The sequence below is a fragment of the Oncorhynchus clarkii genome, chromosome 20, assembly GCF_045791955.1.
Source record: "Oncorhynchus clarkii lewisi isolate Uvic-CL-2024 chromosome 20, UVic_Ocla_1.0, whole genome shotgun sequence".
NCBI lineage: Eukaryota > Metazoa > Chordata > Actinopteri > Salmoniformes > Salmonidae > Oncorhynchus > Oncorhynchus clarkii.
In genome coordinates, this window is record NC_092166.1 from 41,859,388 (window position 1) to 41,887,138 (window position 27,751).

The 27,751-nt window shown below is 41.7% G+C and overlaps 1 pseudogene; it reads left to right on the forward strand.

Moving 5' to 3' along the window:
* The first annotated feature begins 6,007 nt into the window (after nt 1–6,007).
* Nucleotides 6,008–27,630, forward strand: LOC139377086 (probable G-protein coupled receptor 160; annotated as a pseudogene).
* Nucleotides 27,631–27,751: the final 121 nt, after the last annotated feature.

Below are 27,751 nucleotides of genomic sequence, written 5' to 3' on the forward strand. Positions count from 1 at the left end.
GGTCACCTACAAACAAGCAAGATTTCTGGCTCTCACAGACCTGTAACTTCTTCTTTAAGAGGCTCCTCTGTCCTCCACTCGTTACCTGTATTAATGGCACCTGTTCGAACTTGTTATCAGTATAAAAGACACCTGTCCACAACCTCAAACAGTCACACTCCAAACTTCACTATGGCCAAGACCAAAGAGCTGTCAAAGGACACCAGAAACAAAATTGTAGACCTGCACCAGGCTGGGAAGACTGAATCTGCAATAGGTAAGCAGCTTGGTTTGATGAAATCAACTGTGGGAGCAATTATTAGGAAATGGAAGACATACAAGACCACTGATAATCTCCCTCGGTCCGGGGCTCTACGCAAGATCTCACCCCGTGGGGTCAAAATGATCACAAGAACGGTGAGCAAAAATCCCAGAACCACACGGGGGGACCTGGTGAATGACCTGCAGAGAGCTGGGACCAAAGTAACAAAGCCTACCATCAGTAACACACTACGCCGCCAGGGACTCAAATCCTGCAGTGCCAGACGTGTCCCCCTGCTTAAGCCAGTATATGTCCAGGCCCATCTGAAGTTTGCTAGAGAGCATTTGGATGATCCAGAAGAAGATTGGGAGAATGCCATATGGTCAGATGAAACCAAAATATAACTTTTTGGTAAAAACTCAACTCGTCGTATTTGGAGGACAAAGAATGCTGAGTTGCATCCAAAGAACACCATACCTACTGTGAAGCATGGGGGTGGAAACATCATGCTTTGGGGCTTTTTTTCTGCAAAGGGACCAGGATGACTGATCCGTGTAAAGGAAAGAATGAATGGGGCCATGTATCATGAGATTTTGAGTGAAAACCTCCTTCCATCAGCAAGGGCATTGAAGATGAAACGTGGCTGGGTCTTTCACTATGACAACGATCCCAAACACACCGCCCAGGCAACGAAGGAGTGGCTTCGTAAGAAGCATTTCAAGGTCCTGGAGTGGCCTAGCCAGTCTCCAGATCTCAACCCCATAGAAAATCTTTGGAGGGAGTTGAAAGTCCATATTGCCCAGCAACAGCCCCAAAACATCACTGCTCTAGAGGAGATCTGCATGGAGGAATGGGCCAAAATACCAGCAACAGTGTGTGAAAACCTTGTGAAGACTTACAGAAAACGTTTGACCTCTGTCATTGCCAACAAAGGGTATATAACAAAGTAGAGATAAACTTTTGTTATTGACCAAATACTTATTTTCCACCATAATTTGCTAATAAATTCATAAAAAATCCTACAATGTGATTTTCTGGTTTTTTTTTTTCATTTTGTCTGTCATAGTTGAAGTGTACCTATGATGAAAATTACAGGCCTCTCTCATCTTTTTAAGTGGGAGAACTTGCACAATTGGTGGCTGACTAAATACTTTTTGCCCCACTGTAAGTTGCTAGCTAGCATTAAACTTATTATATCTATCAATCTTAACATAATCACTAGTTATGGTTGATGAAAGCCATTTCTTAAAGATATCCATAAAAAGTGTCGGTTAAAGTTTGCCACAAGCCACCTGGGGGAGACACCAAACGTGGAAGAAGGTGCTCTTGTCAGATGAAACCAAAATGTAACTTTTTGGCAACAATGCAAAACGTTATGTTTGGCGTAAAAGCAACACACCATCCCCACTGTCAAACATGGTGGTGGCAGCATCATGGTTTGGGCCTGCTTTTCTTCAGCAGGGACAGGGAAGATGGTTCAAATTGATGGGAAGATGGATGGAGCCAAATACAGGACCATTCTGGAAGAAAACCTGATGGAGTCTGCAAAAGACCTGAGACTGGGACGGAGATTTGTCTTCCAACAAGACAATGATCCAAAACATGGTCTTGGTAGATTTGCAGTGGTCTGATACTCCTTCCATTTCAATATTATCGCTTGCACAGTGCTCCTTGGGATGTTTAAAGCTTGGGAAATCTTTTTGTATCCAAATCCGGCTTTAAACGTCTTCACAACAGTATCTCGGACCTGCCTGGTGTGTTCCTTGTTCTTCATGATGCTCTCTGCGCTTTTAACGGACCTCTGAGACTATCACAGTGCAGGTGCATTTATACGGAGACTTGATTACACATTGTATTTATCATCATTAGTCATTTAGGTCAACATTGGATCATTCAGAGATCCTAACTGAACTTCTGGAGAGAGTTTGCTGCACTGAAAGTAAAGGGGCTGAATAATTTTGCACGCCCAATTTTTCAGTTTTTGATTTGTTAAAATGTTTTGAAATATCCAATAAATGTCGTTCCACTTCATGATTGTGTCCCACTTGTTGTTGATTCTTCACAAAAAAATACAGTTTGATATCTTTATGTTTGAAGCCTGAAATGTGGCAAAAGGTCGCAAAGTTCAAGGGGGCCAAATACTTTCGCAAGGCACTGTATGAAAGCTGATGGTTCCTTTTAACATGAGTCTTCAATATTCCCAGGTAAGAAGTTTTAGGTTGTAGTTATTATAGGAATTATAGGACTATTTCTCTCTATACGATTTGTATTTCATATACCTTTGACTATTGGATGTTCTTATAGGCACTTTAGTATTGCCAGTGTAACAGTATAGCTTCCGTCCCTCTCCTCGCCCCTACCTGGGCTCAAACCAGGAACACATCGACAACAGCCACCCTCGAAGCATCGTTACCCATCGCTCCACAAAGCCGCGCCCCTTGCAGAGCAAGGGGAACAACAACTTCAAAGTCTCAGAGCGAGTGATGTCACCGATTGAAACACTATTAGCGCACACCCCGCTAACTAGCTAGCCATTTCACATCGGTTACACCAGCCTAATCTCGAGAGTTGATATGCTTGAAGTCATAAACAGCTCAATGCTTGAAGCACAGCGAAGAGCTGCTGGCAAATGCACGAAAGTGCTGTTTGAATGAATACTTTCAAGCCCGCTGCCTACCACCGCTCAGTCAGACTGCTCAATCAAATATCAAATCATAGACTTAATTATAATATAATAACACACAGAAATACGAGCCTTAGGTCATTACTATGGTCAAATCCGGAAACTATCATTTAGAAAACAAAACTTTTAATCTTTCAGTGAAATACGGAACCGTTCCATATTTTATCTAACGGGTGGCATCCCTAAGTTTAAATATTGCTGTTACATTGTACAACCTTCAATGTTATGTCATAATTATGTACAATTTTGCAAATTAATTACGGTCTTTGTTAGGAATAAATGGACTTCAGACAGTTCGCAACGAGCCAGGCGGCCCAAACTGCTGCATGTTGTTGATTCTTCACAAAAAAATACAGTTTTATATCTTTATGTTTGAAGCCTGAAATGTGGCAAAAGGTCGCAAAGTTCAAGGGGGCCGAATACTTTCGCAAGGCACTGTATGTTCTCATGTTCTGAGCAAGGAACTTAAACATTAGCTTTTTTACATGGCACATATTGCACTTTTACTTTCTTCTCCAACACTTAGTTTTTGCATTATTTAAACCAAATTGAACATGTTTCATTATTTATTTGAGGCTAAATTGATTTTATTGATGTATTATATTAAGTTAAAATAAAAGTGTTAATTCAGTATTGTTGTAATTGTCATTATTACAAATAAATAAATAGATTTTAAAAATTGGCTGATTAATCGGTATCGGCTTTTTTTGGTCCTCCAATAATGGGTATTGTTTATGAAAAATCATAATTGGTCGACCTCTAGTCCACACGTTGAAATGGTTAAAACTGCAAGACCAGAAAATGGTAAGACCCTCTGAAACTCAACGAGTGAAGAAGGTGAAGACTAGACCAAACATTCACCGTCTGCAGCTGGGTATGTGAAGTAGTCAAGTTCAATTGACCAAAGACGGAAGGGAAGTATAGATCCACCACCATGTGGTTCACCTGGATGGATCCATTCTAAGAACAAAGAAGCCTACAACTAAGAAGGACATTGTGACCTCTGGTGGACAACCAGAGACTTACATCGAACTACTCCCCAACGACGGATAGAGTGGTTTCAACAGAGAGACGACAGAGAAAGACATCTATGCGTAAATATATGTTGCATTTCTAATTCGAATGACCGGTTGTTAGGGTGCTAAATATTCATATTTACGGTAAGCGTAGTTTCCAAATGTATTTACAATAAGTCCACTCTCTATGTCTCTCCTGTTCTTTATCTTTCCCCACACACTTTCCATTGTGTAACAAGCCGTGTCAGTCCACTAGGGACCTGTATTCATTGCATTATGTTAGTAATCACTAACCTATACCGTGTGTGTGTGTTTCTGTATTTCTGTGTGGTTATTTAGTTAGTTAGTAAATAAATAATTAAGCCAATTTGTTTATCACTGATTCATCACTTAGGTTAGGGTATAAGCAGATTTACGAAGTCAACGATGTTCAGAATGAGAATGATATGAAGAAATAATTAATAGTTGACTGTTATTGATGTACGAGATAACTCAGCAAAAAAAGAATAGTCCCGTTTTCAGGACCCGGTCTTTCAAAGATAATTCGTAAAAATACAATCAGATCTTCATTGTAAAGGGTTTAAACACTGTCTCCCATGCTTGTTCAATGAACCATAAACAATTAATGAACATGCACCTGTGGAACGGTCGTTAAGACACTAACAGCTTACAGACGGTAGGCAATTAAGGGCACAGTTATGGCAACTTAGGACACTGTAGAGGCCTTTCTACTGACTCTGAAAAACACCAAAAAAAAGATGCCCAGGGTCCCTGCTCATCTGCGTGAACATGCCTTAGGCATGCTGCAAGGAGGCATGAGGACTGCAGATGTGGCCAGGGCAATACATTGCAATGTCCGTACTGTGAGATGTCTAAGACAGCGCTACAGGGAGACATCCGAACATCACACCTGCGGGACAGGTACAGGATGGCAACAACAACTGCCCGCGTTACACCAGGAATGCACAATCCCTCCATCAGTGCTCAAACTGTCCGCTGAGAAAGGCTGGACTGAGGGCTTGTAGGCCTGTTGTAGGCAGGTCCTCAGACATCACCGGCAATAACGTTGCCTATGGGCACAAACCCACCGTCGCTGGACCAGACAGGACTGGCAAAAAGTGCCCTTCACTGACGAGTCAGGTTTTTGTCTCACTGGGGGGGATGGTCGAATTCGTGTTTATTGTCGAAGGAATGAGCGTTACACCGAGGCCTGTACTCTGGAGCGGGATCGATTTGGAGGTGGAGGGTCTGTCATGGTCTGGGGCGGTGTGTCATAGCATCATCGGACTGAGCTTGGTGTCATTGCAGGCAATCTCAACCCTGTGCGTTACAGGGAAGAAATCCTCCTCCCTCATGTGGTGCCCTTCCTGCAGGCTCATCCTGACATCACCCTCTAGGATGACAATGCCACCAGCCATACTGCTCGTTCTGTGCGTGATTTCCTGCAAGACAGGAATGTCAGTGTTCTGCCATGGCCAGCGAAGACCCCGGATCTCAATCCCATTGAGCACGTCTGGGATCTGTTGGATCGGAGGGTGAGTGCTAGGGCAATTCCCCCCAGAAATGTCTGGGAACTTGCAGATGCCTTGGTGGAAGAGTGGGGTAACATCTCACAGCAAAAACTGGCAAATCTGGTGCAGTCCATGAGGAGGAGATGCACTGCAGTATTTAATGCAGCTGGTGGCCACACCAGATACTGACTGTTACTTTTGATTTTGACCCCCCATTTGTTCAGGGACACATCATTCCATTTCTGTTAGTCACATGTCTGTGGAACTTGTTCAGTTTATTTCTCAGTTGTTGAATCTTGTTATGTTCATACAAATATTTACACATGCTAAGTTTGCTGAAAATAAACACAGTTGACAGTGAGAGGACGTTTCTTTTTTGCTGAGATTATTTAGATCATCTTTAGAGTTTAAGTCGGCAGATAGTAACATGGTAAACAATAATTAATTAGTTAATTGTTACATGATTAATTTAATTATTCTATAAATAGAAGTCATCATATTAATGATAGTCACGTCACGACACCGTTTAATAAACATTTCCCTTTTCAAATACATTATGGGCTACATAGACAGGCTCCTGGATCTCCTTTTCAATGAGGTCACCCTTGATCCAGCACTGTATGTGAGGAACCTGTGTGAGCTGTCCATCCCAGGATCCCTGTCTGCCCAGTGTGAGAGGCCTGACAAGGAGGCCATAGTTGGATTTATCTCACTCTTCAATCTTGTGGATGACTGAAGCCAAGTGGGTGACTGAAGCCTGCTTGAATTGAAGCGGGGAACATGGATCCACCTCCTTTCCCTCTCCCCTACCCATCAATCTCTGTACCATTTCCTAAAGCCTGTAAGTAATTAACATATCACATTTTGTTTCTTTGTATTGGCTTTTTATTCAAGCTTTTGGACGGAAAATTAGTGTTACAAGTTGTACGAACCAATGGGGTCCTGCACACTGTAGGGGGGCCAGGTGCCTACAGTGCATTTGGAAAGTATTCAGATCCCTTGGCTTTTTCAACATTTTGTTACGTTACAGCCTTCTTGTAAAATGGATTAAATTGTTTTTTCCCCTCATCTTTCTACAAACAATACCCCAGTGTCATAACTCTCCTGTGACGATCTGAAGGATCAGGTTACAGTGGGTCTGCTCTACAATGTGCTATCTCTCGTAGAGGAGGAGAGCGGGAAGTTGGCTGTTTTATAGTTGGTCATAAAATATGCTGCCCCTATGCTCTGTAGTGTTCAAGATTAGAATGTAAACTGTGAAACACAGAGAGACACATGGACATCAAACGTTTGAATAATTAAACAATATTTCTACTTTTGAGAATGTGGGAATGGTCCGTGGACACTTAAGGGACAGTTATGATGAGTGTGTTTCATTTGGTGATCTCATGAAGGACAGGAAACACACATAACTCTATCTCTTAAAGTGTGCATTTCCCAGCTGTCAGGTTTACATCTAAATATTGTGAAATGTATGTGATTTAAACATTAAACTATTTGTGTAAAGATGTAATGTGATGTTAACCTTCTAAACGAGGCATCATAGAACCACCCCTTCTTCCACAGAGTATAAAACCCACTTCCTACAAAATCTACATTAGGTCAGAGAACGCCGGGACGGAGTCCCCACGTTAGAATGGCTACAATTCCATAGACCATTAGACCAGAAAATATGGAGCTGACGCTACATGTTGAAACGGTTCAGAACTACAACTCTATATGCCACGGAGACCAGACAGCTACACAGCTGGAAATGGTTCAACTCTGAGACTATCGATCACTACAGATTAAGAGCAGACGTATAATTATTGGTCTGCAGCTGGAAATGCATACACTACTGTTCAAAAGTTTGGGGTCACTTAGAAATGTCCTTGTTTTTGAAAGAAAAGCATATTTTTGGGCTATTAAAATAACCTCAATGGCACGTTGTGTTAGCTAATCCAAGTTTCTAATTTTAAAAGGCTAATTGATCATTAGAAAACAATTATGTTAGCACAGCTGAAAACTGTTGTTCTGATTTAAAGAAGCAATAAAACTGGCCTTCTTTAGACTAGTTGAGTATCTGGAACATCAGCACTTGTGGGTTCGATTACAGGCTCAAAATGGCCAGAAACAAATAACTTTCTTCTGAAACTCGTCAGTCTATTCTTGTTCTGAGAAAAGAAGGCTATTCCATATGAGAAATTGCCAAGAATCTGAAGATCTTGTACAGCGCTGTATACTACTCCCTTCACAGAACAGCGCAAACAGGCTCTAACCAAAATAGAAAGAGGAGTGGGAGGCCCCAGTGCACAACTGAACAAGAGGACAAGTACATTAGAGTGTCTAGTTTGAGAAACAGATGCCTCACAAGTCCTCAACTGGCAGTTTCATTAAATAGTACCCCCAAAACACCAGTCTCAACGTCAACAGTGAAGAGGCGACTCCGGGTTGCAGGCCTTCTAAGCAGAGTTGCAAAGAAAAAGCCATATCTCAGACTGGCCAATAAAAATAAAAGATTAAGATGGGCAAAAGAACACAGACACTGGACAGAGGAACTCCGCCTAGAAGGCCAGCATCCCGGAGTCACCTCTTCACTATTGACATTGAGACTGGTGTTTTGCTGGTAGTGTATATATACAGTTTTGCCTTGACGACAGCTTAGCACACTCTTGGCATTCTCTCAACGAACTTCATGAGGTAGTCACCTGGAATGCCTTTCTAACAGTCTTGAAGGAGTTCCTACATATGCTGAGTGCTTGTTGGCTGCTTTTCCTTCACTCTGCGCTCGGACTCATCCCAAACCATCTCAGTTGGGTTAAGGTCGGGTGATTGTGGAGGCCAGGTAATCTGATGCAGCACTCCATCACTCTCCTTCTTGGTAAAATAGCCCTTACACAGCCTGGAGGTGTGTTTTAGGTCATTGTCCTGTTGAAAAACAAATGATAGTCCCACTAAGCGCAAACCAAATGGCATATCGCTGACGAAAGCTGTGGTAGCCATGCTGGTTAAGTGTGATCACAGACAGTTTTACCAGCAAAGCACCCCCACACCATAACACCTCCTCCATGCTTTACGGTGGGAAATACACATGCGGCGATCATCCGTTCACCCACACCGCGTCTCACAAAGACACAGCGGTTGGATCCAAAAATCTCCAATTTAGACTCCAGACCAAAAGGACAAATTTCCACCAGTCTAATGTCCATTGCTCATGTTTCTTGGTCCAAGCAAGTCTCTTCTTATTTATTGGTGTCCTTTAGTCAAGGTTTCTTTGCAGCAATTCGACCATGAAGACCTGATTCACACAGTCTCCTTTCAACAGTTGATGTTGAGATGTGTTTGTTACTTGATCTCCGTGAAGCATTTATTTGGGATGCAATTTCTGTGGCTGGTAACTCTAATGAACTTATCCTCTGCAGCAGAGGTAAGGGTCTGGGTCTTCCATTCCCGTGGCGGTCCTCATGAGAGCGCTTGATGTTTTTTGCGACTGCACTTGAAGAAACTTTCAAAGTTCTTGACATTTTTCAGATGGACTGACCTTCATGTCTTAAAGTAATGACGGACTGTTGTTTCTCTTTGCTTATTTGAACTGTTCTTGCCATAATATTGACTGGTCTTTTACCAAATAGGGCTATCTTCTGTATCCCCCCCACCTGGTCACAACACAACTGATTGGCTCAAACGCATTAAGAAGGAAAGAAATTCCACAAATTAACTTTTAAGAAGGCACACCTGTTAATTGAAATGCATTCCAGGTGACTACCTCATGAAGCTGGTTGAGAGAATGCCATGAATGTGAAAATCTGTCATCAAGGCAAATGATGGCTACTTTGAAGAATCCAAAATATAAAATAGTTTAACACTTTTTTGGTTACTACCTGATTCCATATGTGTTATTTCATAGTTTTGATGTTTTCACTATTATTCTACAATGTAGAAAATAGTAAAAATAAAGAAATACCCTTGAATGAGTAGGTGTTCTAAAACTTTTGACAGGTAGTGTGTGTGTATATATATATATATATATATGAACCAGCTGAATGAGGATTCCAAGTGGTGAAAGACAGCCCCCTAGTGAATATGACAAGTGGTGAAAGACATCCCCCTAGTGGATATGACAAGTGGTGTAATTGTACTTACTTTACAAGCAAACCTGAGGGTGTATTCATTAGGGCACACCAAAGCAAAACGCTTTGCAACAGAAAAACAAAGACAAGCGTTTCTTATTGGACAAATTCAGCTAGGTCTGTCCCCTTTTGCTTCGTTTGCTTAAGCTTGGTTCCTAGGGATTTACACCCCTGTATAAACCTGACCTATCGTTTCACATTGTCAGCAAATAGAACAGATTGAGACAAAGTAACTGTGATAGAAAGCTTTACTTCAGCATGGAATCAACCCTAAATGAGACAAATATGTGTTTCAAAAGGAAAAATCTCTCCAACATTATGGTGAAAGGCTTGTTGTGACCACGAAAATATCATAATTCTCGCCACCATCGTATCCTACCTATTTTAAATATTCAGTAAATTGACCTCTTCATGTAAGATATAGAATACCACTAAACATACAAAGTATAAACTAGAGGACATATATGTGCAATAATAGATTAATATAATTAATGTGGTGATTGAAATATATTATCTATATACAGAATAAATAAGAATAATTTAATAATAATTAAACAGCTGATCTACAGTTGACCAAAACATTGAACACTGAGTGAGAGGAGAGATGTCTATGACTGATCCATCATGAGATTACTAAAGCAAACTTTGTATCACTGAAATCATTTTTAAACCCCATAACCAGAATAATATAAATATTACAAGACTATCACACAAGTGGGTATAATAATTTAGATTAACTTAATATATAAACACTTTTCTGTGTGGGGAGAAGTAAACTAGAGGAGAGAGAGACTATTGGCACTATCTGTCATGTACAGAGACTTAAAGACATGCTCCGGGAACTTTGGCGACAAGTAAGTATTTTTGAAACATCCCGATTTGGGCTGGATGTGTCAATGTGTAGTTGCATAATATACAGTAGAAGTCGGAAGTTTATATACACCTTAGCCAAATACATTTAAACTCAGTTTTTCACAATTCCTGACATTTAATCCTAGCAAAAAATCCCTGTTTTAGGTCAGTTAGGATCACCACTTTATTTTAAGAATGTGAAATGTCAGAATAATAGTAGAGAGATTGATTTATTTAAACTTTTATTTATTTCATCACATTCCCAATGGGTCAGAAGTTTGCATACACTCTTAGTATTTGGTAGCATTGTCTTTAAATGGTTTAACTTGGGTCAAGCGTTTTGGGAAGCCTTCCACAAGCTTCCCACAATAAGTTTGGTAGACCTTCTAGCACACACACACTGTTTCAGTTCTGCCCACAAATGTTCTATGGGATTGAGGTCAGGGCTTGTGATGGCCACTCTAACACCTTGCCTTTGTTGTCCTTAAGCCATTTTGCCACAACTTTGGAAGTATGCTTGGGGTCATTGTCCATGTGGAAGACCCATTTTCGACCAAGCTTTAACTTCCTGACTGATGTCTTGAGATGTTGCTTCAATATGTCCACATCATTTTCCTCCCTCAAGACGCCATCTATTTTGTGAAGTGCACCAGTCCCTCCTGCAGCAAAGCACCCCCACAACATGATGCTGCCACCCCCGTGCTTCACGGTTGGGATGGTGTTCTTCGGCTTGTAAGCCTCCCCCTTTTTCCTCCAAACATAACGATGGTCATTATGGCCAAACAGTTCTATTTTTGTTTCATCAGACCAGAGGACATTTCTCCAAAAAGTACTATCTTTGTCCCCATGTGCAGTTGCAAGCTGTAGTCTGGCTTTTTTAATGCCGGTTTTGGAGCAGTGGCCTCTTCCTTGCTGAGCAGCCTTTCAGGTTATGTGTATATAGGACTTGTTTTACTGTGGATATAGATACTTTTGTACCTGTTACCTCCAGCATCTTCACAAGGTCCTTTGCTGTTGTTCTGGGATTTATTTGCACTTTTCACACCAAAGTACGTTCATCTCTAGGAGACAGAATGCTTCTCCTATCTGAGCGGTATGACGGCTGCGTGGTCCCATGGTGTTTATACTTGTGTACTATTGTTTGTGCAGCTGAACGTGGTACCTTCAGGCATTTGGAAATTGCTCCCAAGGATGAACCAGACTTGTGGAGGTCCATAATTCTTTTCCTGAGGTCTTGGCTGATTTCTTAAGATTTTCCCATGATCTCAAGCAAAGAGGCACTGAGTTTGAAGGTTGGTCTTGAAATACATCCACAGGTAGACTTCCAATTGACTCAAATGTTATCAATTAGCTTATCAGAAGCTTCTTAAGCCATGACATAATTTTCGGGAATTTTCCAAGCTGTTAAAGGCTCAGTCAACTTAATGTATGTAAACTTCTGACCCACTGGAATTGTGATACAGTGAATTATAAGTGAAATAATCTGTCTGTAAACAATTGTTGGAATAATTGCCTGTGTCATGTGTAACAGTATAGACTTTACATCCGTCCCCTCGCCCCGGGCGCAAACCAGGGACGCTCTGCACACATCAACAGTCACCCTCGAAGCATCGTTACCCATTGCTCCACAAATGCCGCTGCCCTCGCAGAGCAAGGGGAACCACTACTTCAAGGTCTCAGAGCAAGTGACGTCACCGATTGAAAGGCTACCAGCGCGCACCACCGCTAAATAGCTAGCCATTTCGCATCAGCTACACATGCACAAAGTAGATGTCCTAACCGACTTTCCAAAACTATAGTTTATTAACAAGACATTTGTGGAGTGGTTGATAAACAAGTTTTAATGACTCCAACCTACGTGTATGTAAACTTCTGACTTCAACTGTATGAGCAGAGTTCTGTCTTACCTCAACTAGCCAGGAAATCCCTACTTTGAATGCAACAGTTTTCTGGAAGTTGTGCGTGCCATTTTCCTTACATTTACCCCCATGTGGGCCATCCCCCTAGATATTAGAGTTTCAGCCAATGAACTTCAGCCCCTCGCCATTTGAGTGATAGCTAGCAAGATGCACACACAGTAGAGTGAGAGAGAGCAATGACATGGCGCACATACAGTATCTGCACATTTGTGGCGTAGTACCCATTTTTGTCTCGTAGGCACTACTTTCAGAACTACTGGCTAAAAAGTATACAAAAGTACCGTAGAATATCTTTAACATCAGGAAGTTAGATAAATACTATGCCAGGCTGCAATTTAATGTATAGAAGAATATCTACACTGAGTGCACAAAAAATTAAGATCACCTTCTTAATATTGGGTTGCACCCCCCTCCCCCTTTTGCCATCAGAAAAGAAACACAATTTGTCGGGGCATGGACTCTACAAGGTGGTGAAAGCGTTCCACAGGGATGCTGGCCCATGTTGACTCCCAATGTTTCTCACAGTTGTGTCAAGAAGGCTGGATGTCCTTTGGGTGGTGGATCATTCTTGATACACACAGGAAACTGTTGAGCGTGAAAAACCCAGCAGCGTTGCAGTTCTTGACACAAACCGGTGCGCTTGTGTCACGAAAATTACCGAAGGTGGCTCCCCTTCTTGTTCGGGTGGCGCTCGGCGTTCGTCGTTGCTGGTCTACTAGCTGCCACCGATCCTTTGTTTCCGTGTTTGTTTGGTTTTGTCTAATTGTTTTCACCTGTTCATTGTTTGGTTGTTAGGGTGGTGTTATTTAAGTTAGTTTAACCCGCATCTGTTTATGCGGGCTTGTTCTTCTGTATTTTGTGAGAGGTGTTAGTGTTTTGTTTGGTTTTCTCGCTGTCCTGGTATTTTTACCTAAGGGTACTTATTGTAGTAATAGTTACGCCTGTGTAGGGTATAACTATTTTGTTCTTTTTCATTTTGGACATTAAAGCGTGTTTTTTCCCACATCCTTTGCTCTCTGCGCCTGACTCCACACCCATTCACTCATTGAGCGTTACAGCTTGGCACCTACTACCATACCCCAAATGAACTTAAATATTTTGTCTTGTTCATTCACCCTCTGAATGGCAAACCATGTCTCAAGGCTTAAAAATCCTTCTTTAACCTGTCTCCTCTCCTTCATCTACACTGATTGAAGTGGATTTAACAAGTGACAATGCTTTCACCTGGATTCACCTGGTCAGTCAATGTGATGGAAAGTGCAAGTGTTCATAATGTTCTGTACACTCCGTGTATTTCTCTTTGCAGCATGGCCATCTAGTGGCCATTGGTTTTCAACCTTGAGTGAGAAACATGTACAGTATCATCCACAGAACTAGAATGGGTTCTATCTCATTTTATTTCTATGGCATCTCCCTCAACTTGTGCGGTCTGTACAGGTCAGTTTAATTAAAATATTTGGAATGTAACTGGATACTACAAAAGAGTGATGATTATAACTACACTAATACATGCTGCATGTGAAGTGAATCATCCATGGGCCCCATGAATGTCACTTAGCATCATAACCTGTTCAGCATGCGACTGTTCTGCTATAGCACTTCCCAGCCAAGACAGTGTCTGTGCTTGCGTGTTTTCAGTTCCTGTGTACATCTATGTGTATGTCAGTGTGTGTGTGTGTGTGTGTGTGTGTGTGTGTGTGTGTGTGTGTGTGTGTGTGTGTGTTCAGTTCTCTGTATCTGAGGACTCAGAAACATCGTCGGCCAGACGAGCCCGTATTCAGGCCCATTGTCTTTTTCCACATGAAATGTTTTTTTTACTCATCAATCTACACACAACACCCCATAATGACAAAGCGAAAAACAGGTTTTTAACAATGTTATCAAACGTATTAAAAATAAATAACAGAAATTCCTTATTTACATAAGTATTCAGACCCTTTGCTATGTGACTCAAAATTGAACTCACGTGCATCTTGTTTCCATTTATCATCCTTGAGATGTTTCTACAACTTGATTGGAGTCCATCTGTGGTAAATTCAATTGATTGGACATGATTGGGAAAGGCACACACCTGTCTATATAAGGTCCCACAGTTGACAGTGCATGTCAGAGCAAAAAACAAGCCATGAGGTAGAAGGAATTGTCCGTACCATCCCTACGGTGAAGCATGGGGGTGGCAGCATCATGCTGTGGGGATATTTTTCAGTGGCAGGGACTGGGAGACTAGTCAGGATCAAGGGAAAGATGAACAGAGGAAAGTACAGTGAGATCCTTGATGAAAACCTGCTCCAGAGCGCTCTGATCCTCAGACTGGGGCGAAGGTTCACCTTCCAACAGGACAACGACCCTAAGCACACAGCCAAAACAACTCAGGAGTGGCTTCGGGACAAGTCTCAATGTCCTTGAGTGGCCCAGCCAGGGCCCGGACTTGAACCCAATTGAACATCTCTGGAGAGACCTGAAAATAGCTGTGCAGCTACGCTCCCCATCCAACCTGACAGAGCTTGAGAGGATTTGCAGAGAAGAATGGTAGAAACTCCCCAAATACAGGTGTGCCGAGCTTGTAGCGTCATACCCAAGAAGACTCGAGGCTGTAAATCGCTGCCAAAGGTGCTTCAACAAAATACTGAGTAAAGGGTCTGAATACTTAAGTAAATTTTGTTATCTGTTTTTTATTTTTAATACATTTGCAAATATTTCTAAACATGTTTGAGCTTTGTCATTATGGGGTATTGTGTGTAGATTGATGGGGGGGGGGGGGGGGGTTTAATCAAGTTTAGAATAAAGCTGTAACGTAACAAAATGAGGAAAAAGTGAAGTGGTCTGAATACTTTCTGAATGCACTGTAAATACACCCAGTCACTACAAAGATAAAAGCGTCCTTCCTAATTCAGTTGCCCGGAAAGGAAGGAAACCATTCAGGGATTTCACCAGAAGGCCAATGGTACAGTAACTTTAAAACATTTAGAGTTTAATGGGTGTGATAGGAGAACTGAGGATGGATCAATAGCATTGTAGTTACTCCACAATACTAAACTAATTGACAGAGTGAATAGAAGGAAGCCTGTACAGCGTACAACTATTCCAAAACATGCATCCTGTTTGCAACATGGCTCTAAAGTAATATGATATAAAGTGTTACGTTTGGGGCAAATCCGAACAAACACATTACAGAGTATCACTCTACATATTTTCAAGTGGTGGTTGCATCATGTTATGGGTATGCTTGTAATCTTTTAAATCTTTTTTTAAAAAATGTAAAAGAGCAAAAAAATTATGCTTTTCTAAAGGCACTGTATCCTTGCCATTCATAAATCACACAATGTAGTTATGTCTATTATATCACACCGGGATAAGTAAACTAAAGATCTCCTTTGTTTTTTTCATATGAAGTCCAACAGAAGTGAGTGACTCGTCAGTAGCCTACCGAATCGGTAAGAGAGCTGTTCATTTGGCTTTTTGGCGATTATCAGCAGATAAATTACTAGCAACATTTTTTATGAAGATGGTGAATCTTCCTCACTGCAGGAAAAACAGGTAGGCTAGTGGAGAGAGAACCTCACTGTGGTCCAAAATATGATAAAAGAAAACAGATTGAATTGTTATAAAAGCTAATGATGCTTATGGTATTTTCCAAGATATTGCTCTCTGTCTACTAATTTAATCAAAGTGTTGACAATGGTGTAGTCAACTGCTGCTTTCTGTGTAGCATGGCCCACGTTTAACACCTGCTTCATTCTTCAATTATCCCTGTATTGCAAATAACTGATCAAATGTCTATTAAAAGGAAGCTCAAAGCCTGTGGAAGTCAGCAGACTCTAAATGGATTCTTTAAAGGCCCAGTGCAGTCAAAATTAAGTTTGTCTGTGTTTTATATCATATTGTACAACAGCTGATGAAACTAACACTGTAAAATTGTGAAAAATGTTGATCAGTTATTTTCTTATAGTTGCTGGTAGAAAATATAATCTACACATGACCTTTTAATCAGAAAGCTTGCATGGGCGGGAGTTTTGTCTTTCCACGGTGACATCCCCATGCGGCAAATTGGTTAACAGACCAATAACAAAGACAGTTCCAGACATCTCTGCCAATAACAGCTAGTTTTCTGGTTTTTGCCCATTTTTCTATATCTATTACAGTAAGGTACTTAATTTTTACTGAGAAATGATTTGATACTGATATAAAAATGGCTGAATTAGACCTTTAAGAAGAAATCTGTGGGTCAGTTGCTAAACAAGTATTTTTTTTATTCACAAAAGAGAGTTGCAAACACTTGTTGTAATTCAGTAATTTAACTGATGTCGTTCTCTCTGTTCTCTTAACAAGTGTGGACCCAGAACTTAATTGAGCATCTGTTCTGTTTATTTTAGAGACCCATTTTGTAATTGGAAAAAGTGGCCTTCACACAATTTGTTTGATTTTAAATGTAACCTTTTTCCAATCTGGGAGGTAAACTCAATAAAGTATTCAATAATTTCACTGAGTATTTTGGATGGAATCAAGGGCCACCCCTTCAAAATAGAGCGTATTCAGCAAAAATGATTAACCCAGGGGGAGTCTGGCTGGCTACTTATTCTATTTGGCTGGCTAGTCCATGTGTAAGTGTAAACAAACCCTGTATAGTCTCAAAACATGGTTAAAACTATGTTGATGTCATGGATGGTCAGTCTTTACATCCACAGCCCTGTCCATGAATTTGAAAGTGGTTACATTCCTCCAGCCCCAACCCTCATTACTTTACCAAAACAGTGGTGTGGCCTATGCTTTGCTATTGTTTGAACTGCAGATTGCCCCTTGAAAAGATCATAAAGCTCATGATGGTTGATCTAGGACTTACTAGATATCCCCACCTTTCTGAAGAGGATAAAATGCATCTGGAGAATAACGTTAAAGCAAAAGCTCAACTTCAGCTCCCTCTAAATAACTAGTAAATCAGCATTACATCAGTGTGAGAAAAATCACTCACGAGTAGCAGGAAAGGAACTGTTTTTGCAGGGGGAAAAACACAGTATAATGTCTCTCCTCTGTATGACAGACTGAGGCATGTTGTTCAACAGACTAGTGTGTGTGTGTCCGACTAAATGCGTCAGAGCACATTAGGGTCCCCAGTCTGAATCAGTCTGTGTGACTCTGTCGTAACCACAGCAACTGTCTCAACAGGGCCGCTTACATCCACTTTATTTTGACTGCTGCCATGGAGACTGGTGACGCTCCCAGACAGAACGGTTGGAGAAGGAGAGGAGGGAGAGAAGGGGAAGAGGGAATGCCTGGGAAGAATGTCACAAGGCTTTCAGGATGCATCCCAAATGGCACTCTGTCCACTATAGTGAACTCCTTTTCACCAGAGCCCTATGGGCCATAATCAAAAGTAGTGCACTATTAAGGGAATATTATTTATACCATGTCTGAAGGATGAATCCAGTTAGACTAAAGAAGCTTTCTGAGATTTCTCCACTGATAAAGTTCACCTGAATGTTTCACAGCTGTTGTCTGAAAGCCTATGAGTCTGTTTGGCTCTGGACACTAACCTGAATCTATTTAATACCAGGATATATTTTATAGGTCTGGAGGAGATTGTCTATATCAATTTAGTACTCTGTTTAATCTTGATCTGATATGTTGGATAACTTGTACTGCTAAGCTGTCTTATGTAGAAGTGTAGTTCTTATTTTACCTGTTACGGGAAAGGAACAAAAACTCAAAAGGAGTTTGAGAAAATGGCAATGAAATGTAAATGTTCACCACATTCACCATAACGGCTCTGCTCCATTCTCCCTCTGATTTAGCCAGGTCAGAGGAGTAGGTTTACTAACTCGTACACAACCCCGTGTAAATATCAGGAAGAACTACAGGCTTTATCTGCCCAGTCTAGCCCAGTCCTATTGCTTATACACCTATCCAATCCTCTCAGATCCACAATTGTGCCTAGAGGTTAGGGGCTAGGAGAAGGGACTAGGATTAGGGGATAGGGTTTAGGAGCTAGGGGCTAGGTGTAAGGACTAGGGGTTAGGGGTCAGAGGCTACAGGGAAGAGGCTAGGAGTAGGAGCTAGGGGTTAGTGCCTAGTGAGTAAAGGTTAGGAGCTAGGGGTTAGGGATTAAGTCCTTTGTGGTATTATCCTCACCTGCATTTGCAGAGTAACTTGTTGTTGGTGTAACTGTGGCGTTGTGCTCTGTGTCCGGCTGGCCCCCGATGTGGACCCCAGGTTGGCCCAGGCCCCCATACTCCTGGCCCCCAGGTCCCTGGCGTCCATAGGCCCTGGTATTGATGCTGGCCTGGCTGGCTTGTCCTATGGAGCATGTACTTCACCATCTTTACCTTCAGACGACCATGCAGCGTGATGGCTGCATTACCTGGTACAGACAGACAGACCGACCGACAGACAGATCACTGATGCACAGCACTATAACATTTTCTTTGAAAAGAATCCTCAACCATTAAATACTTTAGCCACCTCTGTTTTGTATGATTCAAACTTGAACGCAGTCAGAGAACCTAAATGGAACGCCATAAGTGGAGGAACACTGCAGAGAGAGAGAGAGAGAGAGAGAGAGAGAGAGAGAGAGAGAGAGACAGAGAGAGAGACAGAGAGAGAGAGAGAGAGAGAGAGAGAGAACATTGTATAACATACTGGAAATATGAAGAAGAAAAAAATCTGGCCTCATTTCAAGAACATTACCTAACAGCATGTCTCATTCCAAGACTGTGTCCCAAATGGGCTCTGGTCAAAAGTAGTGAACTATGTAGGGAATAGGGTGCTTCCATTTTGGACGCATCCAAGTCTGGCCAAGGACAACTCAGCTCAACACCACGTTATGTTCCAAGTACAACAATGACTAACCCAAACACACTGCCTCAGATATTTACATCACCATACACACACACACCCAGCCTGCCCTGAGCCACTCAAGTACAAGACCCTGGACAGATTAAGCCGGTGTGTTGGACCTGCATAGACAGTAGCTCCCTTGGAGGTGTGTTGGCTACCCTGATATACTGTATCTGTGTTAGTGGGTAGCTTGAAGAGAAAGAAGGCGTAGAGTAGAGTCCCATCTCCTCCCAAACAGATCAATACAGGTCAATACGGGTCAATACAGTTAGAGATGTCATCTTAACCTGGACAGGAAACAAACACAAACAGGTCAGGGGGGCTGGCATTCAGTATAACTTTATGTATTATGTAACCTTATACACATGTTTACTGGAACTCTGTTGCTCTGTTTTTTTTGTCAATTCTTTCCAATGTGTCAAGTAATTATCTTTTTGTTTTCTCATGATTTGTTTGGGTCTAATTCTGTTGCTGTCCTGGGGCTCTGTGGGGTGTGTTTATGAACAGAGCCCCAGGACCAGCTTGCTCTTCTCCAGGTTCATCTCTCTGTAGGTGAAGGCTTTGTTATGGAAGGTTTGGGAATCGCTTCCTTTTAGGTGGTTGTAGAATTTAACGGCTATTTTCTGGATTTTGATAATAGTTTTTTGAGTGCTCTAGGGCAACGGTGTCTAGATGGAATTTGTATTTGTGGTCCTGGCGACTGGACCTTTTTTGGACACCATTATTTTGGTCTTACTGAGATTTACTGTCTGGCCCAGGTCTGGCAGAATCTGTGCAGAAGATCTAGGTGCTGCTGTTGGCCCTCCTTGGTTGGTGACAGAAGCACCAGATCATCAGCAAACAGTGGATATTTGACCTCAGATTCTAGTAGGGTGAGGCCGGGTGCTGCAGACTGTTCTAGTGCCCTTGCCAATTCGTTGATATATATGTTGAAGACGGTGGGGCTTAAGCTGCATCCCTGTCTCATCCCACGGCCCTGTGGGAAGAAATGTGTGTGTTTTTTGCCTATTTTAACCGCACACTTGTTGTTTGTGTACATGGATTTTTATAATGTCCTATGTTTTTCCCCCAACACCGCTTTCCATCAATTTGTATGGCAGACCCTCATGCCAAATTGAGTCGAAGGCTTTTTTGAAATCAACAACACATGAGAAGACTTTGCCTTTTTTTAAATTTGTTTGTTTGTCAATTAGGGTGTTCAGGGTGAATATGGGTTCTGTCGTACGATAATTTGGTAAAAAGACATATTGACATTTGCTCAGTACATTGTTTTCAGAGAGGAAATGTACAAGTCTGCTGTTAATGATAATGCAGAGGATTTTCCCAAGGTTGCTGTGGACGTATATCCCACGGTAGTTATTGGGGTCAAATTTGTCTCCACTTTTGTGGATTGGGGTGATCAGTCCTTGGTTCCAAATATTGAGGAAGATGCCAGACCTAAGGATGATGTTAAAGAGTTTAAGTACATCCAATTGGAATTTGTTGTCTGTTAATTTGATCATTTCATTGAGGATACCATCAATACCACAGTCCTTTTGGGTTGGAGGGTTTTTATTTTGTCCTGTAGCTCATTCAAGGTAATTGAAGAATCCAGTGGGTTCTGGTAGTCTTTAATAGTTGATTCTAAGATTTGTATTTGATCATGTATATGTGTTTGCTTTTTGTTCTTTGTTATAGAGTCAAACAGATTGGAGAAGTGGTTCACCCATACATTTCCATTCTGGATAGATAATTCTTCTGTTTGTTGTTTGTTTAGTGTTTTCCAATTTTCCCAGAAGTGGTTAGAGTCTATGGATTCTTCCTCTCTCTAACAGTGGTTCACAACCAGTAGTAGGCTACTAGGACCCCCGGGGGTACTTGGGCTATTCACAGGGGAAGACTTATGAGACCATAGGATAACTGGTAACATGCACATGAGGAGAGGGGGTACTTCATGGGTACCCCGGCCAGAGCAAACTTCAGTCGGTAACCACTGCTCTAACATAAGCATTCTGTGTAACCTACCATTTAGTACTTTCAACAGACTATTGCCAATTGAGCAGCTTATGTATTTCCCTATTTTTAAGTTTAGATTGAAAACACATTAACATTTGAATCCTGAGTCAGCCATTTAAATGTGGTGGGAAGTGAGCTGCCAACAAAGAGGGTTTATGGCATCAGTACCCACGATGCACTTAATCAAGAAATCCGCTCCAGAGGCACTCACTCACTTCACTGCAACTAATCCCTGGCTTCCAACCCCTCGGACAACATACAATTGATGATGTTTTTCTATCCTTCGACAATAGGACCTGTGATACACACCTGTGACAGCAATATGTGTCTACTGTCTATAGATCTTCCCGCTATTTTGACACACCTGCTGTGTGAATAAACACCCTATGTACTTATATTTCCTTTCTGGTACTTATATGCATATCATTGTCCAACCTATGGACAGACAGGTCACTTAACACTGTAAGATGATTGATATCAACATCAACTACACTGCCTTTTATTCCCAACGCTCATATGGGAACCACAAGAGACTCACAGCTACACGGTAGGTCTGCATTACACATCAGCCAAAGGTACATTGAGAATATTACTTCTACTTAAGTTGAAATGTTTGTTCACCCAATAAGGCTACAACAGTGGCATATATTTAGAGTTCGGACAACTTTGAGAATTTAGAATATGGATCGAATAAAATATTGCTTAATATTCCCAATGTTGTGTTAATAATGGACTGCTAACATAGCCGCCATATTTAATGTAAATGCACCATAACACAAAACCTCAAAGCTGTCCCAACTCTCTAAATATTATGGCTCTGGGCTACGGGTGTAGCCCAGAGCCATTACATTCATTCATTCATTGTGGTAATTTAAATATGAATGATTGATGAACAATGAGGTAGCCAACATATATTTGAATAAATCTATCATAGTATGCTAATTGATATGTTCTGTATTCAACACACTGAAAAACAGCTTGTGATGAAGCTATTCAAGCAAACTGCCATCATAAAACATGCAATACAACTAGAGAATATATTTCTTTACTGGTTAATAGAAATATACACTACCAGTCAAAAGTTCTAGAACACCTACTCATTCAAGGGTTATCTTTATTTTTACTATTTTCTACATTGTATAATAATAGTGAAGACATCAAAACTTTGAAATAACACATATGGAATCATATAGTAACCAAAAGTGTTAAACAAATCAAAATATATTTGATATTTGAGATTCTTCAAATAGCCACCCTTTGACTTGATGACAGCTTTGCACACTCTTGGAATTCTCACAGCCAGCTTTGTGAGGTAGTCACCTGGAATGCATTTCAATTAACAGTCTTCTTAAAAGTTCATTTGTGGAATTTCTTTCCTTCTTAATGCGTTTGAGCCAATCAGTTGTTTTGTGACAAGGTGGGGGGGGGGGGGGGTATACAGAAGATAGCCCTATTTGGTAAAAGACCAGGTCCATATTATGGCAATAACAGCTCAAATAAGCAAAGAGAAACGACAGTCCATCATTACTTTAAGACATGAAGCTCAGTCAATATGTAACATTTCAAGAACTTTGAAGGTTTCTTCAAGAGCAGTCGCAAAAACCATCAAGCACTATGATGAAACTGGCTGTCATGAGGTCCACCACAGGAAAGGAAGACCCAGAGTTACCTCTGCTGCAGAGGATAAGTTCCTTAGAGTTACCAGCCTCAGAAATTGCATCCCAAATAAATCCTTCACAGAGTTCAAGTAACAGACACATCTCAACATCAACTGTTCAGAAGAGACTGTGTGAATCAGGCCTTCATGATCAAATTGCTGCAAAGAAACCACTACTAAAGGACACCAATAAGAAGAAGAGACTTGCTTGGGCCAAGAAACATGAGCAATGGACATTAGACCAGTGGAAATTTGTCCTTTGGTCTGGAGTCCAAATTGGAGATTTTTGGTTCCAACCACTGTCTTTGTGAGACGCGGTGTGGGTGAACGGATGATTTCCGCATGTGTATTTCCCACCGTAAAGCACAGAGCAGGAGGTGCTATGGTGTGGGGGTGCTTTGCTGGTGACACTGTCTGTGATTTATTTAGAATTCAAGGCACACATCCCATCTGGTTTGGGCTTAATGGGACTATCATTTGTTTTCAACAGGACAATGACCCAACACACCTCCAGGCTGTGTAAGGGCTATTTTACCAAGAAGGAGAGTGATGGAGTGCTGCATCAGATGACCTGGCCTCCACAATCCCCTGACCTCAACCAAATTGAGATGGTTTGGGATGAGTTGGACCACAGAGTGAAGGAAAAGCAGCCAACAAGTGCTCAGCATATATGGGAACTCCTTCAAGACTGTTGGAAAAGCATTCTAGGTGAAGTTGGTTGAGAGAATGCCAAGAGTATGCAAAGTTGTCAAGGCAAAGGGTGGCTTTTCGAAGAATCTCAAATAATAAAATATATTTTGATTTGTTTAACACATTTTTGGTTACAACATGATTCCATGTGTTTTATTTAACAGTTTTGATGTCTTCACTATTATTCTACAATGTAGAAAATAGTACAAATAAAGAAAAACCCTTGAATGAGTAGGTGTTCTAAAACTTTTGACCAGTAGTGTATGTATATATATTTTTAACAATTTTATTTTACATGGCAGAAATTTGACCATCAGATGAGACAAGTAGTAATCTATGGGAATCACATTTGAAAAGAAGTGGAGAGCAGCAGAGAGCAGAGCAGAGCAGCTTGAATACCATTGAAAGGTGTGTGCTTTTTGTTCCTCCTACCACTCCATGACAAGTTGTGATTGATGCCTTTTGTGTGTGTTATTTACCAAGTTCACTTAATGTGCTTAATTTCATGTGTTCTGTTTATCTGGTAGATATGAATGATGTATGGAGAATAGTGTCAAAGAAAACACTGTTTATTATTCTGTGCTGCATCTACAACTTTTAAAGTGGTAGAGAATAGGTATCTATGCATTGATCTTGTGTGGCTCAGTTGGTAGGGCATGGCACATGCAAAGGCACTTGCAATGCCTAGGGTTCAATTCCCACTGAAGCCAGCCATGTGTGAAATGTATGCGTGAATGACTGTAAGTTGCTTTGGATAAAACTCATAAAAGTGTCTGCTAAGTGGCACATGTGTCAATGAAATACAGAAGATGTGTTTATAAAAATGTATATATTCTGTATTATATACTGTATCAAATGGGTTCTCATTGAATCCAAGGGTGTATGAACAGAGAATGAATGTATGTGTCTTACATATCATCAAGGTATGGTCTTTTTGACCACATCCTGCTGGAGTAGTATTTTCTAAAAGACGATAGCCAAGGCTTTTTCATTTAGATTCAAGAATTAGTGCCTCGGCTTTTCAGTTTCAATTCAACAAACAAACCATTTTTATAGCCATTTTATGTTGATGTTTCATCGACATCTCGATTCCATCTTAAACCTTATTTTCGGGACATATGGAGCCCAGGAGGTTGGTGGCGCCTTAGTTGGGGAAGACTGACTCGTGGTAATACATACAGTACTGTAAATATTTGAGTTCCTAATGGAATAACAGTAACACACAATGTATCTTTAATACCGGTGTGTTTCTCTAAGGTATTGACCCCCAGCTCTTGCTAGCCACTGGGGTTGCACTGTAGACTCTAGACCTCTCAACTGCCTCTGGGACATTCTCATGTTAGCTCCTCGATAACATAACATAAAAACGAAAATGTGTCCTTCTTTGCTGTCAGCCTTGGGATTCAAACGGGCAAGGCTCTGAGTAGCCTACTGGCCTGCCTCTCAAGCCACAAGGTCACCGCCGCTCCAGGACCCCTAAGGCAGCAGTATAACGCTCTCCAGGGCCCCTAAGGCAGTAGTATAACCCTCTCCAGGACCCCTAACGCAGTAGTATAACCCTCTCCAGGACCCCTAAGGCAGTAGTATAACCCTCTCCAGGACCCCTAAGGCAGCAGTATAACCCTCTCCAGGACCCCTAAGGGCAGCAGGACTCATCTGGAACTCAGGTCACATCATGGACGTGTCCATCCCCTCAATCCTGTTCCGTCTGAAGGGTGGGGGGGTTATGCAAGGCTTGTCCCTGCTCCTCTTCCACCGAGCATACCTAAACTAGAGGTTGATCGATTATGATTTTTCAACGCCGATACCGATTATTGGAAGACCAAAAAAGCCGATACCGATTAATCAGCCTTTTTTTTTTTTTTTTTTTACAACAATACTGAATTAACACTTTTTTTATTTTAATATAATACATCAATAAAATAAATTTAGCCTCAAGTAAATAATGAAACATGTTCAATTTGGTTTAAATAATGCAAAAACAAAGTGTTGGAGAAGAAAGTAAAAGTGCAATATGTGCCATGTAAGAAAGCTAAGTTTCAGTTCCTTGCTCAGAACATGAGAACATATGAAAGCTGGTGGTTCCTTTTAACATGAGTCTTCAATATTCCCAGGTAAGAAGTTGTAGGTTGTTGTTATTATAGGAATTATAGGACTATTTCCCTCTATACCATTTATATTTCATTAACCTTTGACTATTGGATGTTCTTATTGCCAGTGTAACAGTATAGCTTCCGTCCCTCTCCTCGCTCCTCCCTGGGCTCGAACCAGCAACACAACGACAACAGCCACCATCGAAGCAGCGTTACCCATGCAGAGCAAGGGGAACAACTACTAGAAGGCTCAGAGCTAGTGACGTTTGGAACGCTATTAGCGTGTGTTAATTAGCTAGCCATTTCACTTCGGTTACACCAGCCTCATCACGGGAGTTGATTGGCTTGAAGTCATAAACAGTGCAATGCTTGACGCACAACGAAGAGCTGCTGGCAAAATGCTCGAAAGTGCTGTTTGAATGAATGTTTACACGCCTGCTTCTGCCTACCACCGCTCAGTCAGATACTTAGATACTTGTATGCTCAGTCAGATTATATGCAACGCAGGACACGCTAGATAATATCTAGTAATATCATCAACCATGTGTAGTTAACTAGTGATTATGATTGATTGTTTTTTATGAGATAAGTTTAATGCTAGCTAGCAACTTACCTTGGCTTACTGCATTCGCGTAACAGGCAGCCTCCTTGTGGAGTGCAACGAGAGAGAGGCAGGTCGTTATTGAGTTGGACAAGTTAACTGTAGGGTTGCAAGATTGGATCCCCCGAGCTGACAAGGTGAAAATCTGTCGTTCTGCCCCTGAACAAGGCAGATAACCCACCGTTCCTAGGCCGTCATTGAAAATAAGAATGTGTTCTTAACTGACTTGCCTAGTTAAATAAAGGTGTATCATTTTTTGGGGAAAAATGGCAAATCGGCGCCCAAAAATACAGATTTCCGATTGTTATGAAAACTCGAAATCGGCCCTAATTAAATCGGCCACTTCCTGGGTCTGTTCTCTTCTCTCTGACCGTGGTGGACACCCTGCTGAGCTTGTTCTCCCGGTACCGCTGATTTATTGATTTTGATAGGAGGCTGCTCAGCCGGAGTCAAAATTACTTATTTTTTACTTTCATCGTTTGCTTATTTTTTCATTTAGTATTGTCTTATTAAAAGTTGTACTCGCAATTGAGCTTGTTGCTGCCACTTGTACAATGTCGTGCTGAGTAAAATAAACAACATTCTCTCTCTCCCTCTCTCAGGGAGACACCTCCCTCTTGGGCTAGCACCTCACCAGGCACCACATCTGTCTGCTAGTCCAGATCGCCCGCTGGTCTTACGACCACCTCCTCTGGCCTGTGGTGGTTCTGACTGGGCTAGACCACTACTGGACTGAGACCACTTCGCTCTGGGGTGAAATTAGAGATCTAGGATCAGCTTCCCGGGCTCCCCCAATCCTGACGGTAACCATTAGTGGGCAAAATGCTAAACTCACCCAGCATCTCCATCTAGGGGCAACTTCACCCTACACCATGAGGACTCCATGCTGGGATCTAAAGATCGTGTTCTTAGCAGTCATCTCTCTGCTGTGGATTGTGGCCCTGCTCTGTGTTCCTGGTGTCTGGGGTCATTCTAGTGTTGCGGAACCAGTCTTTTCACCAGTTGCATCAGTGCTGGGTGTTCACTAGTGCTCATACCTCAGTTGGCCGAAGTGCTGCTACTGACTGTGGCCTGTGCAGTGCTGTACGTTCATAGCCACGCAGGGTCTCCTATGGGGATCCACAGGGGTGGAAGGATGCTCACATGGATTCATCCTCCATTTTGGAGTCACACTGGCAGGCAGTGCAGAGTAGAGGTGTTTCGCCAGGTGTTGTGGATTATCCTCAGAGTGGGCTCTGTTCCTGGTGTTCCTGCCTGTGTCTGGTCTTCCAAGTTGGGATCCCTAGATACCTGGGGCTGAATGATCCCTGGCTCTGTTTGCTCAACAGCTTCCTTCTTGGGGTTGTGTTGTGTGTTCACTGCCTGGCTAGCATTTCAGCTAGCTCAGGGCTCAGTGACTACTGACAGGCCTACTGCACCTAAGCACACATGATGCTCTGGAGGAGCTACACTTGTCCCCTAATGCTTAACGCCACACTGAGCTGTAACTGATGCCTTAAGGGCCACTCTGTAAGTCCAGTGACAAGACATAAATAATGGAGTCCATATATTGT